Here is a 12454-nt window from a genome sequence, read left to right as displayed (position 1 = left end):
ACATTTCTTTGGATCCTTGTCTTTATTTTAACAGATTTAACCATTGAGGTAAATGATACAAACAGAGAACATAAATGGGTAAAAATACCCAAACTAGAAATAAAGAACATGTAGCTTTTATACTGGGGATGTCAAAGAAGAGAAAGCATATTCAGACTAAAATCTCATACAGATATCACAGTTGAAGAAGGATTACTTTAACCATTCATGAACTCATTCCAAATTAAGCCTTTTGTACAAAACACATTTAGGGGAAAATATTGCATTAATGTTCATAAAATATGATTTCTTAACTGTATGTTAAGACTCCCCCAAGGAGTCTTAACATACATAAAGTAAGAACTAATTTCCTCCATGTCTCAGTTTTCTAGGTTTTGATGTTTTACGTTCTGTTCCACTGAAAAGAAAGTATTTTTGGCACAAACTCTGTGTGTGAAAGATATAATTTGGACTGGTCTACTGTAATAAAAGCTAGTTACAAAAGTTAGCCTTTATTTTCATTGCAGTTATATAAAACACCTGCAGGATTACATTGAAACAGGAAGAAATAAAATCATAGTTGGGTTATTACCCTAAGCTAAGAAGATGATCTAAGCAGCTTGACCCTGTGCCTTATGAATAGAAGTTATCCCACATCATAAACTTGATACTAATTATAACTAATGTGTACCTGAGTCCCAATAACGATAAAACTAGTCAAAGCCTAGTTTACTATAACCTTATAATAAAAGAGGGATTAGCATGTATAACTTTTTGCTTCTTAGTCTGGTCTATTTTGGAGGACTGACAACAAATCTGAGTGCATTTCCTCCCCCCTCCTCCCATTAACTTCATGAGAATTAGGGAGGGTCTTGTCTGAGATTTATATACAGATCTGTCTCAGAGTCAGATTTTTTTTTTTTTATCTGACTGTTGTCGGTTGCAGCTCTTGCTCCTGTTCCTCAAAGTTCTTTTTTTCCTCTCCTTTTCCTCAAGGTTATTCCACTACGTACTTTCAATCAGGTGAATAGATGAACTACTTGCTAAAGTATCTTCACCAGCAGGATCAGCAGTACTAACTCATGTCTAGTCTACCTGGGCTGGTCAAGAAATGACCTGGGGCACTCACATTGCAGCACTGGTCAAAAGGGTCCAGCAGAGATTATACTACCTGAAACTTCTCAGGAAACAACAACTGAATGAAAAACTGCTGGTGGACTTCTACCGCTACACCATAGAGAGTATTTTAACTTACTGCATCTGTGTATGTTTTGTAAATTGCACAACACTCCAGATGGTCAACCAGAGGTGGGTTTCAGCAGGTTCTGACCAGTTCTGGAGAACCGGTAGCAGAAATTTTGAGTTGTTTGGAGAACCAGTAGTAAAAATTTTGACTGGCCCCGCCCCCCATCTATTCTCTGCCTCCCAAGTCCCAGGTGATGGGGAGCAAATGCGGATTTTGCAGTAACCTTCCCCTGGAGTGGGGTGGGAATGGAGATTTTACAGGATCCTTCCCCTGCCACGCCCACCAAGGCATGCCATGCCCACCAAGCCACGCCCACAGAACTGGTAGTAAAAAAATTTGAAACCAACCACTGGGATCAATGTCATTGCCCAGAGGTTCATTGGCTGCCCTCTCCCCTCTTTGGAAGAGCTTTATAGTTCCTGCTGCCTTAAGAAAGTTTAAAATATTCTCTTTTTGAACTATTACCATCTGGCAGATGGTACAGGATAATAAAAACAAGGACAAATAGGCTGAAAAACAGCTTCTATCCCAGGGCAATAACCATATTGAATTCTACGGTATAGTGCAATATTGGGTTTTCAATTTCAATTATATAGAATGTAAAGGATGTATGTTTGTGTTTTTATTTTTATAATTATAATGTACACTGAAGACGGCATTTAATTTTGTTGTACCATGTGCAATGTCAATAAAGTAAACTAAACTAAACTAAATTCAAGTAGATTAGCAAGGGGAGGGGAAAATGCTACCAGTGGTGACAGTAAAAAAAAAAATGCCTTCAACTGTTACAGATTAGAAAGATAACAGAAAAAGCAACCTTTTTCTCATTGAGAAGGAAAGCTACTTGTAGTCTTAAGTTATTCAGCAGCATGGTATTTCCTCAAGATTGGAGGAAACAAGTATATATCTAGTAAATAATTCAAAATTTAAATTGACATCAGCTATAGAAAGTCAAAGAGTAGAGACTGAATAAATATGTCTGTCTCTACTTCCACCCCAAAGCCCCAAGGGCTGGACTAAAACAGTGGCAACCAGTGTTTTTTCCCAGAACTATAATAATATTTGGCTTTTAGACAAAAAAAAATTATAAATCTTTATGTAATTCCATGGGTTTAGAATGTTTCTTGAAAATAAACTCAGTCTTTTATTTTTATTTTTTTCATTTCAAACAGATATTTCTACTTAGTATTCAGAGCCTTGGTGGCGCAGCGGACTAAAAACTGCTATTAAAGTAGTACTTAGCTGCCAGTTGCCTGCAATTACTGCGAGTTCAATTCTCACCAGGCTCAAGGTTGACTCAGCCTTCCATCCTTCCGAGGTAGGTAAAATGAGGACCCGGTTTGTGGGGGAAATAAGCTGACATTGTATAAAATAGAACACCGCTTAGGGAGGGCCAAAAAGCCCTACTAAGCAGGTATATACAAAAGTATGAAGGCCATTGCTTAAAGCATTGTAAGCCGCCCTGAGTCTCCGGAGAAGGGCGGCATATAAATCGAACTAATAAATAAATAATAAATAAATAAATAAATATTTATAAATGTTTCATCTATGTTTTTTAAAAATTTGTTTAATATTCAATTTTTGACATATTTTAGTACAGTAAATCCCCTTTCTAAAACAATTCTTTAAAAATTATCTATTTTACATCAGATTCTCTGAATATTAAGGATTGTACTTACTAGAAATAAATATATATATAGCAATTGAAAAGGGAAAGGAATCTTGCTTTCAGTATTAGTTGCTTACAGAAAAAACAATGATTATATTAATTTGTTCTTGAGAGGCTTACTGGATCATCAACATAAAAACATTATTAATACAAACTGTAATAAAATACATATTAAAATTATATAAAATCAAAACCTAATGCAATATAAAATGATATGTACATTGCATGTAATTCTCCCAAGTATATTTATACTTTAAATTTCTCAGTTCCAAAATGTTCCTTGCAAAACCTAGGGCTTAATTAGTTTCCTGAACATCAAAAGTGAGATTAGGGAATGGTCAAATGTATTGATTGCTTTCTTAGACATAGAAGATAGAAAGCAGTAGAGCCGGATGTAATCTGTATACTGATAGATTTCTATTCCTAAATCCTGAATGACCTTCCCCAATAATTTCACATCAGTGTTAAACTACATAGGAGATTAAACAGACCTCTGTGGAAGATAAAGTCAGTATAGCATAGTATAGTATAGTATAGCACCACCTGAAAGAAAACAGGATGTTATTTACAAAACAATGTTTCTGATACTTTGTAAGAAAACACAGAAGTCTATATTTGTTTAATATAGTAGCATAAGGCATCACACTGCTTAACGCAATATTCTGTATATGCTTAAAGGAAATATACCAGAAATGAACACTGCTCAGAAAAAAAAGGATGTGATAGTTATTTATGTCTTAAACGAAGTTTGTAAGTAAGTACGTTTCGATTGTTAGAACAAAAAGCCTGTTCAAAGGACCATGGAATACAAAAAATGCAAAAGTAGTAAAATACATTTTAGTATTTTTTTCCAGCTATAGCAGCCATAGGTAACTATTTACAGCGTGTTATATGTGTAAATTAAGCAATAATTTATACACATATTCTACATATACCACACACACACTTATATTTGACTTATGATTTTTTTGCCTACAACTTAGACTCAACATTTTGAAAAAAATTGCTCAACTTCCCTCTTTTCAATTTTGATTCAGTTCCATTTAACACTATATCGCAGAATACAATACAGAAAAGAATAAACAAAATACCGTATTTTCGACTGGACGTATAAGACGACCCCCGACTTTTCCTATTAAAATATAGGGTTTGGGCTATACTCGCCGTATAAGACTACCTCTCTTCCAACGCACATCAAATAAAAATTAAAAAACATCAACTGGCTCACCCACAATGTAAAAGCAGCAACCCAAAATGGCCCCTGCAACAAGCAGGAACCTCACACAGCCACAAAAAGCCCCAAAAAACAACTTTCACACTTTACACACACAAAATTCCACATACAGCTTTGTGAGATTTTGTGTGTTTGTGTAGTTAGAGTGAAACACTACAGAAACACTAAATCTCAGAAAGCTGCACAAATATTATTTTATTTTATTTTTATTTTTATATGAAAACTAAATTTAAAACTTCCTAAACTTTAAATGGCTAGGTCTAAAAAAGAACAACTAAAAAAAAAACCCAATTAACTATTTTTTTTTAAAGATCCCAAAGGGGGAAAAAACTTACCCAATAGAACAGGGGTCTCCAACCTTGGCAACTTTAAGACTTGTAGACTTCAACTCCCAGAATTCCTCAGCCAGCTTTGTTTTGCTGGCTGAGGAATTCTGGGAGTTGAAGTCCACAACTCCCTGCCTGCTTGATTGCAGGCAGGGAGTGGCTTGCTGATGGAATGGATTCAGGCAAGTGAAGCAAGGCAAGCGTTGCGACTAGCAGCTAAGGTAAGCAAGCTGGAGGGGGAAAATTTTTTCCTTTTACATGGCTCTGGCGATCCCAGCTGCATTGCCTGATTAGCAGGCAACTCAGCTGGGATCGCCAGAGCTTGGATCGCCAGAGCCATTTAAGGCTCGTCAGAACCTTTCGGGCTGGTCTGCCTGGTTACAGGAGAACGACACCCCGCGTATAAGATGACCCCTGACTTTTGAGAAGATTTTCATGTGTTAAAAAGTCGTCTTATACGCCGGAAAATACGGTATTTCTTCCTCATGTATTTTATGCCTTATTGACTGCTGTACCGATGGGTGAAATGTTTATCTATGATCTGCAACGTAATAGCAATAGCATAGCACTTATATACCATTTCATAGTGTGTTTCAATATACACAGTGACAGTATATTGGCTCCAGCAATCTGGGTCTTCATTTTATTGACCTCAGAGAGATGGAAAGCTCAATCAACCTTGAGCCCATCAGGATTTGACTCCAGGCTGTGGACAAAGATAGCCTGCAATACTGAATTCTAACCACTGCACCATCAGAAATCCTATTAGTGTTTACATTCTCTAACTGAAAAGAGAAATTAGAATAAATCAAACTGAAATCAACCAGATCATATGTATTAATGAATATTCAATCAACACTGTAGAAAGACTAGCCAAGTACTTGATTAATGGCCAAAAGCATTTCAAAAAGTAAAGATGATTAATTAAATATGTAGATTTAAACTGAGCATACATGTTTAGCATTAAAGGAAACCTTGTCTTGCCCAATTTTTCTGCATACATACATTTTGGATCTTTTTATTCATACATAATTGGAGAAGCACAATCTTAAACTCCACTTGGTTGAATGACATCATTTAGAAAAGCAAACTGAGAAAAGAGAGAATCTACAAATGAGTTCTGTTCTGTTCAAGCTGAAAAGAACTTTTTGCAACTTCTTTATCTAAATAAAGAATAAAGTTTAAGATTTCTATGTGACATTCTTCATTAAATAGGTTCTGCCTCCCACCAGAATTCAAAGAAGCTAAAATAATGTGACTTCTAAAACCTGGCAAACCATTAGATAGAATTGAAAGCTACCGCCGAATCGTCCTTTTGAACTCCTGCCACAAATTCCTGGAAAGTTTAATTATAAACAGGATTGCTCCCATAATAAATGAGCATATGCCCATAGAAAAGCCAGCTTCTGACAAAAACAAAACTTGGTAGATCAGGTGCCAAGGCCAACAGGCTATATTGAAGCAGGATTCCATCAAGACCTGAAAACAATGGCCATGTTCGTAGCTGTAACTGAGGCATACAACGCAGTTAAGAAAGACTGTTGTGTAAACTGTGCCATATTATTCCCTGCAAAAATCTTTGTCAACTAATTAATAACATGCTGAGTCATTGGTCCTTCCAGTTAATCATGGGGGAAAACATAAGTAAGGTAAGAAGATTAAACAATGGCCTCTCACAAGGCTCTGTAAAGGTACCTACATTATTCAACTTACGAATCAGATACGCCGGCAACAAGGAGACACAAATTTGGACACACTGATAATTTGGCTATAGCAGTACAAGGAAAACACATGGAGGTGGCAGACATCTTCCTGTCCAAAGATCTTAAGGTCTTGGAGAAATTTTTCACTGACTGGAGGCTTACTCTTAGCAAAAGAGTAACTATGTGTTTCCACCTTAACAACAAACTATATGAAGTCCTGAAGATCTACTTAAACAAAAAATTACTCCTCTATAACCTCCATCCAAAGTACCTTGGAGTACCAATGGACCAGAGTCTCTTCTATAAGATACATCTAGAGAATACGGCAGTATTCAGTACTAGAAACAACATACTCCAACATACTCCAGAAATTATGCGGAATTAAATGGGAAGCTTCAGCTGCCATCCTGAGGTCATCAGCACTAGGGATAGTCTACTCCACAGAAAAAAACTGTTCCCCTGTATGGCTTAACAGGTGTCATACTAAAAGCTACATGCCAGACTCAACAAAATCATGAGGATTATAAGCACTCCGACTTGCTGGTTTCCTGTCCTGGGCCATATAGCTCCACCAGCTTTATGAAGGCAAGATGTACTAGTGAGAGAATACAGAAAAATTATGAACAACTCACTCCTACTGGTGCATGCCGACCTTCCTGATTTATTAGTTGGAAGACTCAAAAACTCAAAAACAGGAAACCCTCACTGGCACCTGTACAACATCTGCACAATTTTATCATCGATTCCCAATGGAAAGCCAAATGAGTCACTAACTAGCCAGACATAGAATGACCCCACAAAAATGGTGTCAGGCTTTGAACTATCACGTCAGCAATGGACAATCCTGAATAAAATTCTCACCTCACAAGGCATCTGCCAGGACTCAGTATATAAATGGGACATAGTATCTTCCCCTCAGTGTGACTGCAGGGGTCCCATGTCAAATTGTAGATCACATTGTGACTGACTGCAAGCTGATGGCATATACCAGTGCAGTATATGATTTTTTAATATAGATAAAGTATGTTGCATTTTCATGGTTAGATGGCTTACACATTGGTATTTGAATAGAGATCTTTTTCACGTTTATATTTTATTGTGTTTTATTAATCTAGGTGAAATGTTAACGTATATTGCAAGTCCATGTATGATATGCCATACACCAAACAAATAAATAATTGTATGCTTGTCACCTGTTAACAAAATATCTGTAGAACGTAATTTACCATTCTTTTCTTTAATTATTTCTATTCTTACTGATTAGCATCTCCTGTATCCCTACTTCCAAATTCTGGAAGTATCAAAGAACCATATTCATTTCAGAAAAGCATGGAGAAGAAAACTCTATGAAAGCTAGCATTGTAAAAAGAAAGTTCAAAAGAGAAATATCCATGGAAAGACATAACATTGGCAGAGTTAGTCTGACTACTTTAGCATAAATACACTTTTATATTCTAATAACCAATAGTTCCATAGAAAGCCAGCCAAATGTGAAGACTGATTTCATTTATAACAAATGGGAAGAGGAGCAGTTGGCAGCAAAAGTGGTTGGTGTCATAAGAAACAAGACAAGGAACTTTTTGCTTTTGTAGTGACCTTATGTATCTATTGCACATATTTTTAAAAAGCAGTATCTCTTTTGTAATATGCGCTGATTTCATACTAGATCTTTCCAATGCCATCTGTATCTATTTGGCTTCTTTCTGTCTGGCTTAAAGATTTGGCAATAAATTCTTCCAAATTTCAAAATAGTGAAGCATTACTGTTTGTAACAGTTTTTAAAAGTCTGACATCTAAATATTCCTATTTAGCTTTTTGCAATCTGCACTGTAATTATTTATACATATGAATGAATCTTCATTGGGACATGCCACCAGTCATATAGTAAAGTATGGAAAATTCTAGAATGTTATGTAAATTGGTATAATCAAATCTGTTTTATCCTTTTTTTGCTGGGTATATACTGTGCTTGTCCAGATTTTGTCCAGATTTTAAATTTAATTTGCTTGTCTGTTTAATGGCAGAGGATGGTGAGACTTAGTTTTTAAAATGAACAAGTTAGATGGGTAAAAGTGCCATACATTCTATGATTACATATCTATTCCAACAAGCTTTGGAACTGACCTCTGGCACAAATGTTTCTATTGACTTAGAAGGAACGTTTGTTCTAAAAAGAAGGGGGGAAAATCACCGTCTTGGCCATCTTATGTATATGCAATTCTGAATCAACATTTTAATTTAATTTATTGAGCTGTGGTGGTGCAGTGGTTAAAATGCAGTACTGCAGGCTACTTCTGCTGACTGCCGGCTGGCTGCAGTTTGGCAGTTCTAGTCTCACTGGCTCATGGTTGATTCAGCCTTCCATCCTTCAGAGGTCGGTAAAATGAGGACCCAGATTGTTGGGGGCAAGATGCTGACTCTGTAAACCACTTAGAGAGGGCTGTAAAGTACTGTGAAGCAGTATATGTCTAAGTGCTATTGCTATTGCTAATGTTTTTGCTAGCACTTTCTATTTCTCAGTATTTCTAGTCTACTGAGTTCTATTGGACTTCCTTTCAGACAAATGTACATAAATTTTATTTAACTGATTTCCTTATTTTTAATAAAAATAAATACAGTAGGCATAATAAACAAAAAGCATCCATGTCCTTGTATGTCTCCATCGTGTTTTAAATAAGTTATATCTCAAATGTCCCCATATTTGATACCGATGTGAGGTTGTACCAACCCTCCTGACCTTCTGTAAGAGCTTAAAGACCTGGCTCTGCCAGTTAGCTTTGTTTTTCCTTGAAGATGGTCTCATTTCTCAAAGAGGCCATCTACATTAAAATTGAACAGCCCTGCCTCAACAGAGGAGGAGGGATATGACACCACCTCTCTCCTGTTTACAATGCAGTCCTTTCAGCAGTTCCAAAAAGGTTCCACACCCATTTGCACTATTCAGGTGACCCTGAGGGCACAAATAAACCTCCAAGTGGCCTCAACAACTCTCAGAAAGAATGCTAACAACCAGAAGAAGGAATATAAATTCTTCCATTCCCCACCATTCAATCAGAATTGAAGAAGCTTCTTGGATGAGATGTGAAACGTCTTCAAGAAAAAGTCTAGTTTTTCCGTTGCAAACTGGTATTAAAGGTAAGTAGAACCCACCCCTGGAAAACAGTGAAATATTTGGATATCACTATTATTTTAAGATAGAAAACATAAATGGACATGTTAAAATGGGAGAAACTGCAATTGTCATTGGGGAGAATTTCTATGAAAAAGATGAATGTTCTGCCTAGAATTATGACCTTTTTTCAGACAAACCTGATTTGCCAACTAGTACACCATTTAAACAAAAGACAAATTTATATATCTATTGCAAGAGGAAAGGACACAAGTTAAATATAAGGTGTTACAAGATGATATATTTGAAATGGAATTGTGTACAGATGATGAACATGTAATGAATAAACTTTATTGACATTTGAAACAGAAGAACAGATGAATTTATGATAAACTGTGTTAAAAATGTTGTGTTTATAATACACAAATAAGAAAATCTTTATTGTCACATCTTCTTCTTGTGCCACATCTGTCATCGGAAGTCGGTGATTATGTTGGTGATCCTATTTTTATCAGAAGCCACACAAAAAAGTGCTGCTGAGTTTTGTCCAAACTAGTCCCTTAGGTTTTGATGCCATGATCTTCTTCTTCTGCCTGGACCTCGTTTGCCTTCAATCTTTCCTTGGTATGTGTATGTGAAGTGAAGTATGCCGTATTTTTCTGGGTATCACATCACATGTCCAAAATATTCTAACTTTCGCTTTTTAATGGTTTTGATGATTTCCCTTGGCTTTCCCAGGCAGCTTATCCCCTCCTCATTTCTGATTTTGTCAACCCAACTAATATGTAACAGCCGTCTGTAAATCCAAATGCTTTTAGTCTCTTCAAGTGGCTTTCAGTTAGAGACCAACTCTCTACTCCACAAGGAGAATAGAAAAGATGTAACATCTGACAAGCCTGCTTTTCAGTCTTAGGCTTATGTCGTGACTGCAGAAGACCTTTTTCATTTTGAAGAATGCTGTTTGAGCTTTCTCTATCCTTGTCTTTACTTCAGTGGTCATGTCCCAGCTTTCATGTAAATTAGAACTGAGGTACGTGATCCTTTCAACTTTTTCTAGTGGTATTCCTTCCAAATTTATCAGTGGTAAATTAATGGGTTGTTTGCTGACGACCATGATCTTGGTTTTTGAGGTGTTAAGCTTCAATCATATTTTTCCGATATTTCTGAGACTGTTGATGAAGAGCTAAAGGTCTTCATGCTTACTGGCGAAGAGAACTGTATCATCAGCATATCTTAAATTGTTGAGTCAAACAATGTATATATTAAAGGTAAAGGTTCCCCTCGCAAATATGTGCTAGTCGTTCCCGACTCTAGGGGGCGGTGCTCATCTCCGCTTCAAAGCCAAAGAGCCAGCACTGTCCGAAGATATCTCTGTGGTCATGTGGGTGGCATGACTAAATGCCAAAGGTGCACAGAACGCTGTTACCTTCCCACCAAAGGTGGTCCCTATTTTTCTACTTGCATTTTTTACTATGCTTTCAAACTGCTAGGTAAGCAGAATCTGGGACAAGTAACGGGAGCTCTCCCAGCTCATCTTTCGATCAACAAGCTCAGCGTCTTAGCCACTGAGCCACCATGTCCCATTACATATATTAATATATGCATTAATAAATACATTAGTATATGTATTAATACATATATGCATTAATCACAGTCTGTTTTGAATGAATAGCGGAAAAAATATCAATCAGAATAGAGCTGGAAGGGACCTTGAAGGTCTTCTAGTTCAAATACCAGCTCAAGCAGGAAACCCTCTACATTTCAGATAGGTGGATGTCCAGTCTTTTCTTAAAAACATCCAGTGATGAAGCACCTACAACTTCTGAAGGCAAGCTGTTGTTGAAAGAATTGAAATTTATATTATGTTATATTATCTTAAGAAAAAAATTATAAAAAGATGTACTGTTGGTAAATGACACCAGAAAAATTAAGAAAATATACCTTATATTTTTTATTGAAAACGTGACAAATAAGAAGCGTTATTTTATTATGCTTGGTGAATATATAAAAAAGCTTGAAAATTATTTATTTATTTCATTTATATAGAACTCAATAAGTGACTTGATACAGGTTAAAAGGGGCCTTGGTCTTACCATGAATGCCGTTTCTCCAAGGCTGCAGAATGGGTCAGAAATGGGTTGATACAGTTGATCAGATACAGAGACTGAGTCATAATTTTGATGGCCATGCCTCCATATGTGAGGGGGAAATTGTCCCCCTCAGAACAGGCTCGCAATTTGGGTGTCCTCCTAGACTCACAGCTAAGATTAGAGCAACATCTGACAGCTGTGGCTAGGGGGGCCTTTGCACAGGTTCGCCTGGTGCACCAACTGCAATCCTACTTGGATCAGGAGGCTCTCCTCACAGTCACTCATGCCCTTGTCACCTCACGGTTAGATTATTGCCACGCGCTCTACATGGGGCTACCCTTGAAAAGTGTTCGGAGACTACAGTTGGTCCAGAACGCAGCCGCGCGAGCTGTCGTGGGTGCACTTAGGTACACCCACAATACACCAATTCTCCGTGAGCTGCACTGGCTCCCTATTGGTCTCCGGTCACAAAGGTGTTGGTTATTACCTTTAAAGCCCTACATGGCTCAGGGCCAGGTTATCTTCAAGACCGCCTTCTATTGCATAGCTCCCAGCGACCGGTAAGATCCCACAGAGTTGGTCTCCTCCGGTTCCCGTCAGCTAAACAATGCCGGCTGGCGGGCCCACGGGGGAGGGCCCTCTCTGTGGCTGCCCCAGCTCTCTGGAACCAGTTATCTTCTGAGGTCCGGACCATCCCCACCCTATGGCCTTCCGAAAAGCGGTGAAGAACTGGCTTTTCTGGCAGGCCTGGGGCCGTTGATCTCACTTTACGATCTGACGAGATCCAGCCATGAATGGTGTGAATGGGTTTTAATATTTTTAATGTTTTTAATTTTTAAGTGTTTTTATAGTGATTTTTTTAGTGTATTGTGAGCCGCCCTGGGTCTTCGGACAGGGGCGGCATATAAATTGATTGAATGATTGAATGAATGAATGAATGAATGAATGAATGAATGAATGAATGAATGAATAAATAAATAAATAAATATGCCTCCATGTGATTGTTCTTATAGTGAAGAAAATCAGAAGCGACTTATCTTCTACAGTATATCTTTCTTTAGAAGATAATATTTGAAGCTCAGGGTTAAACTGTGTTGT

The 12454-nt window shown here is 37.3% G+C and overlaps 1 protein-coding gene across 1 annotated transcript in view; it reads right to left on the bottom strand.

Annotated features, from left to right (window-relative positions):
• The window catches only part of MARCHF1 (membrane associated ring-CH-type finger 1), a 123363-nt gene that overhangs the window by 63469 nt on the left and 47440 nt on the right, over positions 1-12454 (bottom strand). The gene's annotated exons all lie outside the window — the stretch shown is intronic.

The sequence above is a fragment of the Pituophis catenifer genome, unplaced genomic scaffold (assembly GCF_029215685.1).
Source record: "Pituophis catenifer annectens isolate HBS135680 unplaced genomic scaffold, rPitCat1.0.hap2 SCAF_8, whole genome shotgun sequence".
NCBI lineage: Eukaryota > Metazoa > Chordata > Lepidosauria > Squamata > Colubridae > Pituophis > Pituophis catenifer.
This window is presented reverse-complemented; position numbering and strand designations above follow the sequence as displayed.